Below are 14278 nucleotides of genomic sequence, written 5' to 3'. Positions count from 1 at the left end.
GAGTTGGACCATAAAGAAAGCTGAGTACCAAAGAATTAATGCTTTCGAACTATGGTGCTGGAGAAGACTCTTGAGAGTCTCTTGGACCACAAGGAGATCAAACCAGTCAATTCTAAAGGAAATCAGCCATGAATATTCTTTGGAAGGACTGATGTTGAAGCTGAAACTCCAATAATTTGACCACCTGATGCGAAGAGCCAACTCATTGGAAAAGATCCTGATGCTGGGAAAGGTTGAGGGCGGCAGGAGAAGAGGGCATCACAGACTCAGTGGACATGAGTTTAAGCAAACTCTGGAAGATAGTGAAGGACAGAGAAGTCTGGCATGCTGAAGTCCATGGGGTCACAAAGAGTCAGACACAACTTAGTAACTAAACAACCTTTTTAATGTGGATATTCCACTGTATTGACTGTCATTATTGCACAGTTGATGAACAAAAGATTTCCTTTAAAGGCTCTTAAAACTAAATCTGCTATGAAAATTCTTACAAAAGTCTTTTTGTAGTCACATGCTTTTATTCCTCTTGGGTAAGTACTCAGAATTGATGAACAATGGAGGAAGTGTATGTTCAGTTGTATGAGAAACTTTGTTCTTATTGTTCAATCACTCAGTTATGTTTGGCTCTTTGCTACCCCATGAACTGCAGCAAGCCAGGCCTCCCTGTCCTTCCCCATCTCCTGGACCCTGCTCAAACTCATGTCCATTGAGTCGGTAATGCCATCCAACCATCTCATCCTCTGTTGTCCCCTTCTCCTCCTGCCTTCTATCTTTCCCAGCATCAGGGTCTTTTCTATTAAGTCAGCTCTTTACATCAGGTGGTCAAAGTATCAGAGCTTCAGCTTCAGCATCAGTCCATCCACTGAATATTCAGGACTGATTTCCTTTAGGATTGACTGGTTTGATCTCCTCGCAGTCCAATATACTGTCAAGAGTCTACTTCAACACCACAGATCAAAAGCATCAATTCTTCGGCGTTCAGCCTTCTTTATGATCCAAATCTCACACCAATACATGACTACTGGAAAAACCATAGCTTTGACTAGATGGACCTTTGTTGGCAAAGTAATGTCTCTAATTTTTAATATGCTGTCTAGGTTTGTCATAGCTTTTCTTCCAATGAGAAACTTAGAGCACTTAAAATAAATAATTATATTATTTTACACTCCTACCAACAGTATATGAGTACAGTTATTCCAAGTTCTTGTCAGTATTTGATGTTGTCAATGTTGTTAATTTTAGCCATTTTGGCTAATTTGTTTTTACCCCTAGTTCCTTGGGTTGTAACAGGTTCTTTATTTGATATTTCTCGTTTATTAAGATAGGCATTTGTTGCTATGAACTCCCCTCTTAGACCTGCTTTTTCCGGATCCCAAATGTTTTTGTATGTTGCATTTTCACTTATCTTTTAATGTTTTCTGATTTTTTTTTTCTTTCACCCATTGGTTGTTAAAGAGCATGTTGTTTAATCCCTATGTATTTGTGAATTTTCCAGTTTTCTTACAATTTCTTTCTAGTTTCATACCATAATGGTCAGAAATGATGCTTGACTTATTTTAAAAGTCTCTTAAAATATTTGAGACTTGTTCTGTGGCCTAATATATGCTCTCTCCTAGAGAATGTTCCATGTGTATTTGAGAAGAATAAATATTGTAAATGCCTTTGGATGAAATGTTCTGTAAATATCCCTCAAGTCTATTTGGTCTAATCTGCTTTAAGTCCAGGGTTTGCTTATTGGTTTGCTGTATGGATGATCTATCCATTACTGAAAATGGGGTATTATAGTCCCTTACTATTACAATTACTGTTTGCTGTCTGTTTCTTCCTTTAGGGCTATTAATATTTACTGTATAGATTTAGGTGTTTATGTTGGGTACATAAATATTTGCAAATGTTATATCTTGTTAGATTGACCCCTTTATCATTACATAATTACCTTTCTTATCTCTTACTGCAGTCTTAAGGACTATTTTGTCTAGTATAAGAATAGCTACTCCTGCTCTCTTTTGGTTTCTGTTAATATTTGCATGCAATATCTTTTCCCATCTTCTCACTTACAGCCTATTGTATATCCTTAAAGCTGAAGTGACTTCTCTTGTTAGCAATATATAGTTGGGCTTTAGGTATTTTCCCTCATTTTCCACACTTTATGCCTTTTAATTGGAGCATTTATTCCATTACATTTAAAATAATTATTGAAAGGTATGGATTTACTGCTATCATTTTTTTAAATGGTTTTTTGACTGTTTTATAGTCCCCTCTCCCCTTTTTTTTCCTTCTCTTGCTCTCTTCCCTTGTGATTTGATGACATTCTGTAGTGGTATGATTAAATTCATTTCTTTTTGTGTCTATTAGAAGTTTTTGCTTTGTGTTTACCACGAGGCTTAATTAAAATGTAGATATAATAGTATATTTTAAGTTGTAGACAACTTAAGTTCAAATGAACCCAGCATCAGGGTCTTTTCCAATGAGTCACTTCTTCAGATCAGGTGGCCAAAGTACTGGAGTTTCAATGTCAGCATCAGTCCTTCCAATGAATAGTCAGGACTAATTTCCTTTAGGACGGACTGGTTGGATCTCCTTGCAGTCCAAGGGACTCTCAAGAGTCTTCTTCAACACCACAGTTCAAAAGCATCATTTCTTCAGTGCTCAGCTTTCTTTATAGTCCCACTCTCACATCCATACATGACTACTGGAAAAACCATAGCTTTGACCAGATGGAACTTTGTTGGCAAAGTAATGTCTCTGCTTTTTAATATGCCATCTAGGTTGGTCATAACTTTCCTTCCAAGGAGCAAGCATCTTTTAATTTCATGGCTGCAGTCACCATCTTCAGTGATTTTGGAGCCCCCAAAAATCAAGTCTGTCACTATTTCCATAGTTTCTCCATCTACTTGCCATGAAGTGAAGGGATAAGATGCCATGATCTTAGTTTTCTAAATGTTGAGCTTGAAGCCAATTTTTTCACTCTCCTCTTTCACTTTCATTAAGAGGCTCTTTAGTTCCTCTTCACTTTCTGCCATAAGGGTGGTGTCATCTGCATATCTGAGGTTATTGATATTTCTTCCAACAATCTTGATTCCAGTTTGTGCTTCATTCAGCCCAGCACTTCTCATGATGTACTCTGCATATAAGTTAAATAAGCAGGGTGACAATATACAGCCTTGACATACTCCGTTTCCTATTTGGAACCAGTCTGTTGTTCTATGTCCATTTCTAATTGTTGCTTCCTGACCTGCATGTAGATTTCTCAGGAGGCAAGTCAGGTGGTCTGGTATTCTCATCTCTTTAAGAATTTTCCACAGTCTGTTGTGATCCACAGAGTCAAAGGCTTTGGCATAGTCAATAAAGCAGAAATAGATGCTTTTCTGGAACTCTCTTGCTTTTTCAATAATCCAACAGATGTTGCCAATTTGATCTGATTCCTCTGCCTTTCCTAAATCCAGCTTGAACAGCTGGAAGTTCACAGTTCACGTACTATTGAAGCCTAGCTTGGAGAATTTTGAGCATTACTTTACTAGCGTATGAGATGTTGGCTGTTTGGAAGCCAAATCCACAGGCAGCATCTTTTAAAGTATACAGATAGACTTCCTTAGGGAAATACTAGGAGGTGGACTTACCTCTGTACCCTGTGTGCTAAGCCCTGGGGAAATAACAAGATAAGAGCTGTTCCTTATAATCATGAACATAAGGTCTGCTGGCTGCCAGAACTAGGCAGTCAAGGACTTCATATTCTGGGTGACAGCTGCAGAGGCCATGGCACCAGATATTTACACAAGATTTTTTAGGAAAATACTGGTGACATGATGGGGGGTGGCATGGAGTTGGTGCTTTCCTACCTCAGGAGAGATGTAGTCAGCCCCCAGATTTGTGTTAAATTAGAAGCCTGACCCTCAAACTGCAGGTTTAATAATAAGCATACAGATCTCTTTCAGGGAGATGGGTTTCTAGTTCAGTCTGCTGTCTCTGTGCTGAGTTCATGGGGCTATAGATGGGGGAATAACACTCTAATCCCTCAGAAGCCCAGTTTTCTATAGGCTTGTGGGTCTTTTGAATGCAATCCCCACTGAATATCAGAGTTAGGTGTTTTAGAACCCATCCCTTGGGTGCAAGCCTTAAAATTTGAGGAGCTAGATGTTGAATGGGTCCAAACCCTTTACTCCTCAAGGTGAAGTTGGAAGTTGTGAGTTTTCCAACTGTATCTCACTGTGGTGGTTGGGTTTATGACAAGATTGTGTCTCAGCCGCTCCTAGCCATTTAAGTATGGATGTTTTCTCATTTGCCTGATGTATATGAGTTGCTCAGCTAGTTTCTGGATTTCTTTCAGAGGGAATTTTTCCCTATGTAGCTGTAGATTCTGTGTGTCCATGGCAGGATGTTAGTTCAAGAGCTTCTTATGTTGCTTTCTTGAACCGGAGCTTCAGAACATCTATATTTTTAAAATTTTAAAAGTCTCCCTCAGTTCAGTTCAGTCACTCAGTCATGTCCAACTCTTTGCAACCCCATGAACCGAAGCAGGCCAGGCCTCCCTATCCATCACCAACTCCCAGAGTCCACCCAAACCCATGTCCATCGAATCGGTGATGCCATCCAACCATCTCATCCTCTGTCGTCCCATTCTCCTTCTGCCCTCAATCTTTCCCAGCATCAGGGTCTTTTCAAATGAGTCAGCTCTTTGCATCAGGTGACCAAAGTATTGGAGTTTCAGCTTCAACATCAGTCCTTCCAATGAATACCCAGGGCTGATCTCCTTTAGGATGGACTGGTTGGATCTCCTTGCAGTCCAAGGGACTCTCAAGAGTCTTCTCCAACACCACAGTTCAAAAGCATCAATTCTTCGGTGCTCAGCTTTCTTTATAGTCCAACTCTCACATCCATACATGACTACTGGAAAAACCATAGCCTTAACTAGATGGACCTTTGTTGGCAAAGTAATGTCTCTGCTTTTTAATATGCTATCTAGGTTGGCCATAACTTTCAAGGAGTAAGCGTCTTTTAACTTCATGACTGCAATCACCATATACAGTGATTTTGGAGCCCATAAAAATAAAGTCAGCCACTGTTTCCCCATCTATTTGCCATGAAGTGATGGGACCGGATGCCATGATCTTAGTTTTCTGAATGTTGAGCTTTAAGCCAATTTTTTCACTCTCCTCTTTCACTTTCATTAAGAGGCTCTTTAGTTCTTCTTCACTTTCTGCCATAAGGATGGTGTCATCTGCATATCTGAGGTTATTGATATTTCTCCCGGCAATCTTGATTCCAGCTTGTGCTTCCTCCAGCCCAGCATTTCTCATGATGTACTCTGCATATAAGTTAAATAAGCAGGGTGACAATATACAGCCTTGACATACTAGATAATCATAATTTGTTTCCTAGGTTAAGATTCTTCATTCTAAATTCGGATCTAAAGAGCTGGAGTAGGTTTCCTAAGGTATTCATTATTGTGTCTTGTTCCACAGGAGTCTATTAACTAGAGAAAGAAAAGCACATCTTCCCATTTAGAAGTCCACGTTCCCATGGATGGTCATACTACATATGAATAAATTTGGGCAGATCAGTGCCTCTAGAGCTTGGAGTCTGAGGGCAGATGAGTGCTCTATAGAAAACTGCCCAATCTGACACTGACACTTTTGTTGCCCAAATGGCCTTGACTACTTTACTTTAATCAGCCATGGGACAGAGTGCCATATCTGTAGATTGCAGTGGGCTTTTTGACTTGGAAGGTGGTTGACTGCACGTGAACTGGGATACCCTGATTTATGTCAGTTGTTCAAATCATTGTGTACATCTGTTGACTAAAAAAAGTTGTACAACTTGAGAGTTGAGAGGTAAGTTTTATTGGGGGCAAAACAAGGACTGCAGCCCGGGAAGCAGGGTCACAGATAGCTCTGAGAGACTGCTCCAATGCAGCAGTGGGGGAAAGTCAATATATAAGGTTTTGGTGAAGGGGGAGTTCAATACTATGAAGCACTCAATTTACAAAAGGCTTTTTGTTAGTCATGAGGATCTGATGTCACCATGAAGGGATTTAGTGTTTCTCTAGATATGAGGAGATGCAAGGATGGAGATCATAAAATCTGTTCCTAAAAACATCCAACTATCTAAAGACCTGTCCCACCAGATTCCCTGGAGCACAGAGTGCCTCACCCCACCCTGACTTCCCTCAAGGGTTGTTGAAGGTCAACAGCTATAGCAGAATGGGGTTCAATCTCCATAGAGGCAGATGGCAAATGCCTTTGTTGTTCAGTCGTTGACAATGCTCTTGGTAAGTGCCAATTTGTAGTTGACATGGCCCCCTTGTGGTCATAAATCCAACCATACTTGGGGGCGCATTTCATGACCATTTTGTCCTGCGTTGCTGGGAAGGCTCATTCTCAGTTCTGCAGAAGGTTTTTGTTGATAAGACACTCAATGTGCTATTACTGGACTAGGTCTTAATAGTCAAAGATCTCTGGACACCTGTCTTCTAGTTATAGTCCAGAAAATTATTCCCTCTCATTGCATCTTTTCACACCTAGAGTTACACTATTACAATTATTGATCATATATCAAGCTATACATTTGATCAACTGCTTCAAGTCTAGTCATCATTTTTGTTGGAGGCTCATTCTTTGGTAATACAAAGAATAATAATCTTGTGAAACAAGCAAAATACAAATGGTATAGTTTATAACATTAGTGGAATTAAAATATTTTAGCCATGAGCCTCCCACACCAAACCAGCTTTAAAAAAAAAAAAAAAAAGATCATCAAGACTAGGGAATGGGTCACTTAAAGCAGAAATCTGATTTTTCATAAGGTTCGTCAAATGTGTTACATTAAAGGATTTACCAGGTATGAAAATGTAGCATTCACTTTGAATTATAGCACAGATACCTCCCTGAGATGCTGTAAGGTGTCAAGGGCCTTGCAGTTGTATAGCACTGCCTTTCTCATCATAGGGATCTCAGAATTCAATAGGCTAATAGCCCAGTTACTATCATTTAAAGCTTATGAAAGTGGTTAAGGCTTTGATATGGTCAATTACATCCTCTAACCCCATTGAAGGCACACACACACATACATAAAAGCTGTTAAATGGTCATATCAGTAGAATACATATCTTAAACCCATTGGGGTCATACCAATGGTAGATTGTTTGGGATTACCTCTAATTTGTTAACATGTATGACCTTAAATTCATGGGAATCCCAGGCTACACCTTCATATCCATCCCTGTAGATGTGAAGGCCATAAATTAGTGCCACAAATCCACTGAGTTCCATACCAATCACTCTAAGGATAATAATAGACATAATTCATAAAGCACCCAGCTTTGTCTCATAATTACCAAGTTGATCATTTTTAGTATGATTTAACCATTTCCAACATAAAGGAGATTTTAAACTTAAATGACCATAGCCTGGTGTTAACCATGTAGATCCTCCCCATAATTGTGGGAGTTTTCCTTTTAATAGATGAGAGGCTAATTTTTTATTTAGGCTTAGCTCATCACTCCAGTTGAGTTTGAATGACCCTAAGAGAAAATTTAAATCTATGGCCAGCATTAGAGGAGGTATTATTAATTGGCCAGGTGAGAGGATCCCATCTAGTAATATCATGAGTAGATAGAACAGGACTGAACATTCATCTAAAATAAATTTCCTAGGGGGTATCCAGTCAGAGCCCTAGAGAACAGAAATCAACCAAGGTAACCCAGAAGTACTAGACACAGGTAACTGGCCACAACTGAACAATTGGATTGAGTTTTCAACTAGCATGGCATCATGTCCTTTATAGAAAACATTTGATTGGTAGGCATAGGTCCAAGGAATCAAGAAAACATTGTAAATGATCATACCAGTCAGATCAGCATCTTGGGCGAACTGTCTACTTCTGATGTTGTCTTCTTCTCATCCTAGTGTGGTGTAGTTTCCTCTGTTTGAGCATTGTTTTAAGGTGAGTTTGAGGTCAGCAGGCCTCTCCATAGACCAGGCCAGCTTAGAGGCCTTTGGAAGTGGGAGTTAAACCAAGAGTCAATTTCCCTTCAATTTCACTGGGCGTGAGCTAGTTAAGAGTACCTGATAGAAAGGTCCTTCCATCCTGGTTGGAGACAGTTCCTTAAATTATGTTTTCTTCTAGTCTTGATTGCAGGTCATGCATGAGGCATCTGATCTTCATCCACAGATAGATGCCTGAGATAAGCTTCAGAAACAACCCTAGAGTGTCCTTTAATAATTCAATTAAATTTTACATTAATATACCCTAACAGCAAAGAACTATCCAGGAAATGAGGCTTAGTAGATACAGACCTCCATTAACAAACTGGGATTTAACATTCATTAAAACATCTTTTTCTCCCTAAAATCACTGTCATTTTTTTACCAAATATAACCGAATTAAGAGTTGTAATACAGGTCTGGTCTCAATAAACTTGGCCTGATGATTTATATAACCATAATTGATCATAGACTTTTTGCTTTGCTGAGACTTTTATAGAGTCTCAGACTGAACTTTTAAAATAAAACCTTTCAGGGCTAGGAAAATCATGCCAAAGGCTTATCACAGATTTTGCTTAATAGATCTAAGTGAATTCCTCCCTTTTCAAGGTCTCCAAAGTTCCTTCAGTTTTCTGTACCTGTTAGTGAGATAACCTCCCTAACTTATCTGATAAAGTTACTGGAAACTAAGAGTTTCCAATCTCTGGAGGGTTCAGATAGAGAGAAAAGATAAATGTTTCAGTTTCTTTATAAAATATAATTTTACCAAATTACCATCATAATTAGTTTGAGGGGAAGGTTTTTCTTAAACCTGGAAAACACAGATTTAACCCAGTAATTTTTCAGATAGAAACAATAAAAGTTATATGTATATTTACCAGTTCATTCAGGCCTTCTGTTAACCTTTGTGAAGTCATCAGGTTTCCCATTAGAATCCTTACCTAGTTAAGAAACTGGTATTTACCCAAAAGTCCTTTCTATAAATTTTTTTTTAGGAGGAATCATTTTGCGAAACTTGGTTAGTGCTATGACAGTATTTTGAGATAATAACTAGAATTATGGCTGATAACTTTTTACCCAAACATATCAGAATTTTAAAAACTCCATACAGTTTCTAGGATATCTATATTAGTAACATTTACCATACAATATAACCCAAGACTTACTACTCACTTGACAATACTTCCCATGTAATTTTGTTTACAAAATGAACCTAATTAGTGTAATATCTCTCTTTATGGTGTTTCAGGGGCCCTCTGAAGTATCCTAAAGTTAGCCAGAAGTCAAGTTCTTCATTAGAATGATTTAGGAAGCTTTGTCAACAAATATCAAAAAGGTTTAAAACACTCAGTCAGATAGGATTATAGGTCCTTGTGAAACAATAAGCTATTCACTTAGCCAAAATAACAATAAAGTATTTCAGAACAGATCGTTTAAGAGATAAACTTAAATCTATTATCAAAGGCAGTTCAATATCTGAAGAAAAGGTGTCCTCTTAACAGAAAAGCTAAATTCAATTTTTTGCACCAGCTTACTTTACTTAAAAGGTAAACTTAATTAACTTTATTTTAAACTTAGTCCTAAGTGAGTGAAGTCGCTCAGTCATGTCCAACTCTTTGCCATCCCATGGACTGTAGCCTACCAGGCTCCTCTGTCCGTGGGATTCTCCAGGCAAGAGTACTGGAGTGGGTTGCCATTTCCCTCTCCAGGGGATCTTCCCGACCCAGGGATTGAACCCAGGTCTCCTGCATTTCAGGCAGATGCTTTAACCTCTGAGCCACCAGGGGAGCCCAGTCTAAAGGTATAGGAGGAGTTATTTCCTCAGGGCAAGAAATCTTAAAGATATAATTTTTTTCTTCAAGCTTCCTCTGGCATCTAAAGAATATTGTGACCACATTGTCAAAAATGGTATTTTTCTGTGACCATAGTTTTTATAGCCAAAATTTAGACCAGATAGTGCTCAACTTGGCCCTGACAACAAGGGCAGATTGGTCCCAGCTGGGATTGTCCCTCTGGGGAAGTAGGGGTCTTAGTCTGACCAGCCCCTGGGAGTTGATTACTGGAGGAAGTCCTGGACATAAGGAAACTTCAGTCTATTTTCCTATCCTATGTCAATAAAGATCTAATATTTTTAGGCTATTTTTCTTGCCATTGGATCATAGCTATAGATTGACCAGTCCAGAAAATTAAAAAAAAATTTTTTCCCCCAAGAGGTTTCTAGGTGGAGTGTGGAACCTTAGAGTGAGCAATTCCCATATTAGCTCAAGCAGTTTGTACCAGATGTGTGTGTGCTCAGACCAAACCAACAAACCAAACTGAACTATAATTTCACCAGCCAGGAATCTCACTCCAAATGAAACAAGAGGCAAAGAGATGCCCAGAAATCAAAAGCCAAGTGGCAAGAGTGTCCCAAAAAGATGGTAAAGTAATGTCCAAAAATCAAAAGCCAAATGGCATAAATGCCAAATGTGACTTCACAGCTCCATTAGACCTGTGATGTGGCAAAGTCAGTGCTAGCAGCATTTTTTAGTTCTGATACAGTTTCAAGCAATTTCTTGTCAGTTTCCTGCGAAGAAGTTGCTCTATCATTTCCTGTTTTAGAAGCTTCTAGATACCAGTCAAAGTAAGCATGGCTGGCCTTTTCTAATTGTGTGTGCAAAAAAATATCAATTTTAGAATATCAAAAGAACCCCAATTTAGCCATTTTAGATTGAGATCTCTTTTAGTATAATTTCTCCAATTAACCAGGTACTTGTAAGTATGAGCTCCATACGTATCGTACATGAATCTGGTTAGAGTGTTAGTCAGAGGCTGGCTTTCTGACACTCCTTTGTTTCTGTTTTTGAAAGATTGTTTCCCATTTTAAGCTGAATTTGTCAGGGATAAAAATCACTAATGAACTTGTGTGGTGGCCCCATGTGCTGCTTGTGAGCTTAACTCCCCCAGAAGTCACCCCAGAGTCGTTTCAACTCATCTTACATGTCTCATATCCTGCCACCAGCAATCTAAGACCACCGTGGCTGCCCAGGTTGCTGAATGGCCAGTTCTTATGTGGGACCCCCAGACGAGCAAGCATTTTAATTAATGAGTGGTTTTCCCTATGGGGCCACTGCAAGGTATGAGGATTAGGCCTCCACCGCTCCCATAAATTTCTCAGTCACCTGAGAAAACCGAGACCAGCTGGGAGGAATCTTGTCCCTTTTCTTCAGAGCAAAGCTCTCACTTATTTTCCTCACTTTTATCCTGACAAATTCTATAATGGCAGTCAAACTGAGGAAAAGTGTCAGATCAGCCTCTTACTTAACCACTCAGCCAAGACCATTCAGTCCCCTACAACGGAGTGACTTCGGCATCTTTCAACTGAGTCCCGGGTATCCCTTGATTTTTGTCAATTGAACCCCCATACCCAGTACCTACTGGGTAGAGAGGCAACTGGGCAGGCAATTGCCTACTGGGTGGGCAATTCTCCTGGCATCTTTCAGCCAGCCCCCAACCCAGTATCTTTTGCCTGGGTGGGAATTTCTCAGTATCTTTCAACTGAGCCCCACTCAGTGTCTAGACCATGAGTGGGTATGCCCCATATGTTTCACCTGCCACCCCCCACCCCCCGCCAAGTATCTTTCCTACTGGGAGGGGGCAGGTAACCTGCTCCACCACCAAATAAAACTCAAAATCTCAATCAATACAGGAGATTCAAGAACCCGGAAAGGCTTACCTAAATTCATCTGCACTCCCCAAGGAGGTGGATGGGCTCAAGGGGCCACTGCTGGTACCAAAGCTCTGGCTCCTCACGGAGTCCAATTGAAGGAAGGAAGTCCACTCTGGGTCCCTTTGTGGTCGCCATAACTGTTGACAAAAAAAGATGTACAACTTGAGAGTTGCAAGTTAAGTTTTATTGGAGGCAAAACAAGGACTGCAGCCCGGGAAGCAGTATCTCAGATAGCTCTGAGAGACTGCTCCAATGCAGCAGTGGGGGAAAGTCAATATATAAGGTTTTGGTGAAGGGGGAGTTCAATACTATGAAGCACTCAATTTACAAAAGGCTTTTTGTTAGTCATGAGGATCTGATGTCACCATGAAGGGATTTAGTGTTTCTCTAGATATGAGGAGATGCAAGGATGGAGATCATAAAATCTGTTCCTAAAAACATCCAACTATCTAAAGACCTGTCCCACCAGATTCCCTGGAGCACAGAGTGCCTCACTCCACCCTGACCGCCCTCAGGGGTTGTTGAAGGTCAACAGCTATAGCAGAATGGGGTTCAGTCTCCATAGAGGCAGATGGTAAATGCCTTTGTTGTTCAGTTGTTGACAATGCTCTTGGTAAGTGCACATTTGTAGTTGACACATCGTACTAGAGGCATACACCATGCTTCCTAGGATCATACTTTGGTATTACATGAGTCCAGGATCAAGGTCCTTTACTGAACATGTGACTCATATCACTCCTGATTTGGGAAGAAAACCAAAAGTGGCTTTGCCTCCATCCCCCAGGCAGAACCAGTCATGCCCTTGACGACTTGGGATCCCACAGGGCAAAGGTCATATGTCCTGATTTTCAAATGCAGCTTATGAGGCCAGAATTGTGATCTGATAAGCCAGATGGACTATCTACAATTGAAAGCGATAACTCTCAGTAAACACAGTCCTTACTATGTGTTAGGCTCTGTTCTGAGTGCTTTCTGTTTATCGGCACTATGTTTCTCATACCAACCCTATGAGGGATGTAATAACAAAAACAGTAACAAAATTTAGTTCTAAGACCATGTCTCCCAAACTCCCCCTACAAAGAATGCCTTCATAGCAAAGTAATAAGGAGACTGACTCTGAAAACCCTGAGTTTAGATCCTGGCCCACCATTCACTTGTTTGTATGACCTGGGCTGGTTCCTTAACCTCTGCATGCCTTACTTATCTTATATATCTTATATAGGTCATAATAGTATCTGCCTCACTGTATTAATGGAGAATTAAATGAATACATTGCTATGCACTTATTACACGGCCAGTACATAGAAAATATTGTCTAAATGTCTGTGATTAATAACATCATTTCAGGGAGAACTGGATAAGAGAAGATTGATAGTTGACTATTATCTATAGTTTCTATAGGGAGAATGGAAGACAAGTCTGTTGATAATAGTAGGAATCAGTAACATCATATTGCCATACAAATGGTAGTAGCATGGAGGAGTTAGGAGCCCAGAGGGTGAGCCAGAAAACCTGAGCTCAAATTTGACTGCCAATTACAAATTGTGTGACCTCAAACAGTTTACTTACCTTCTTTGTACTTCAACTGCCATGCTAGTAAAATACTAATAACAACAGTAGCTACTGCATAAGGGTGTTATAAGGCTTAAATGAGCTAATCCATGCAAGTAAAGTAGTCAGATCAGGCCTTAGGCTCTAGTAAGTGCTGCATACTAGCTACCAGGGCTTCCTGGGTGGCACTAGTGGTGAAGAATCCTCCTTTCGACGCAGGAGACGTGGGTTCAACCCCTGGGTTAGGAAAATACCATGGAGTAGGAAATGGCAACCTGCTCCAGTATTCTTGCCTGGAAAATTCCATGGAGAGAAAAGCCTGGCATGATGGGCCTGCAAAAAGTCAAACACAAAAGAGCAACTGAGCATGCACACATACACTAGCTACTACAATAAGAGGGGTATCTTAGATATTAATTTTTTTTCTCTTATGTACTTAACTTTATTGTTCTCTGTATCAGCTAGTCTTCACACAATTGCAACTCTTTCCTCAATGAGATTTAAAGAAAGTGAAAGTGAAAGTCATTCTGTCGTGTCTGACTCTTTGTGACCCCATGGACTCAGTCCATGGAATTCTCCAGGCCAAAATACTGGAGTGGGTAGCCTTTCCTTACTCCAGGGGATCTTCCCAACCCAGGGATTGAAACCCAGGTCTCCCACATTGCAGGAGGATTCTTTACCAGCTGAGCCACAAGGGAAGCCCAAGAATACTGGAGTGGGTAGCCTATCCCTTCCCCAGTGGATCTTCCTGACCAAGGAATTGAACTGAGGTCTCCTGCATCACAGGCGGATTCCTTACCAACTGAGCTATGACGGAAGCCCAAATCTCTCAATGAGATTTAAAGAAGTCTCTCCAATTCAACATTTTTCATATATAACTTCCACACATGGCATATTATGACCTATGCTATGAGGAATAGGATTCAGATATGTGTTCTGCCCCTAAATAGCTCCCAAGATCTTATGAATGATGGTGATGTCTTTTGATAAGACATCTTTTGTTTAAGACACAGGATCTTCACTTCTAGCAATGATCTGC

General features: G+C 40.1%; 1 long non-coding RNA gene across 1 annotated transcript; it reads right to left on the bottom strand.

Annotated features, from left to right (window-relative positions):
• Window positions 1-8856: 8856 nt before the first annotated feature.
• Window positions 8857-13445, bottom strand: LOC122437766. The gene is made up of 3 exons (XR_006268397.1): window positions 13258-13445; window positions 11695-11825; window positions 8857-8920 (listed from the first exon to the last, which is right to left on the bottom strand). It is a non-coding gene; the product is annotated as an uncharacterized LOC122437766 (long non-coding RNA).
• Between the last annotated feature and the right edge of the window lie 833 nt (window positions 13446-14278).

This window comes from Cervus canadensis, chromosome 3 (genome assembly GCF_019320065.1).
Source record: "Cervus canadensis isolate Bull #8, Minnesota chromosome 3, ASM1932006v1, whole genome shotgun sequence".
Taxonomy (NCBI): Eukaryota; Metazoa; Chordata; class Mammalia; order Artiodactyla; family Cervidae; genus Cervus; species Cervus canadensis.
The sequence above is the reverse complement of the archived record's forward strand: the minus strand, read 5'-3'. Positions and strand labels throughout refer to the sequence as shown.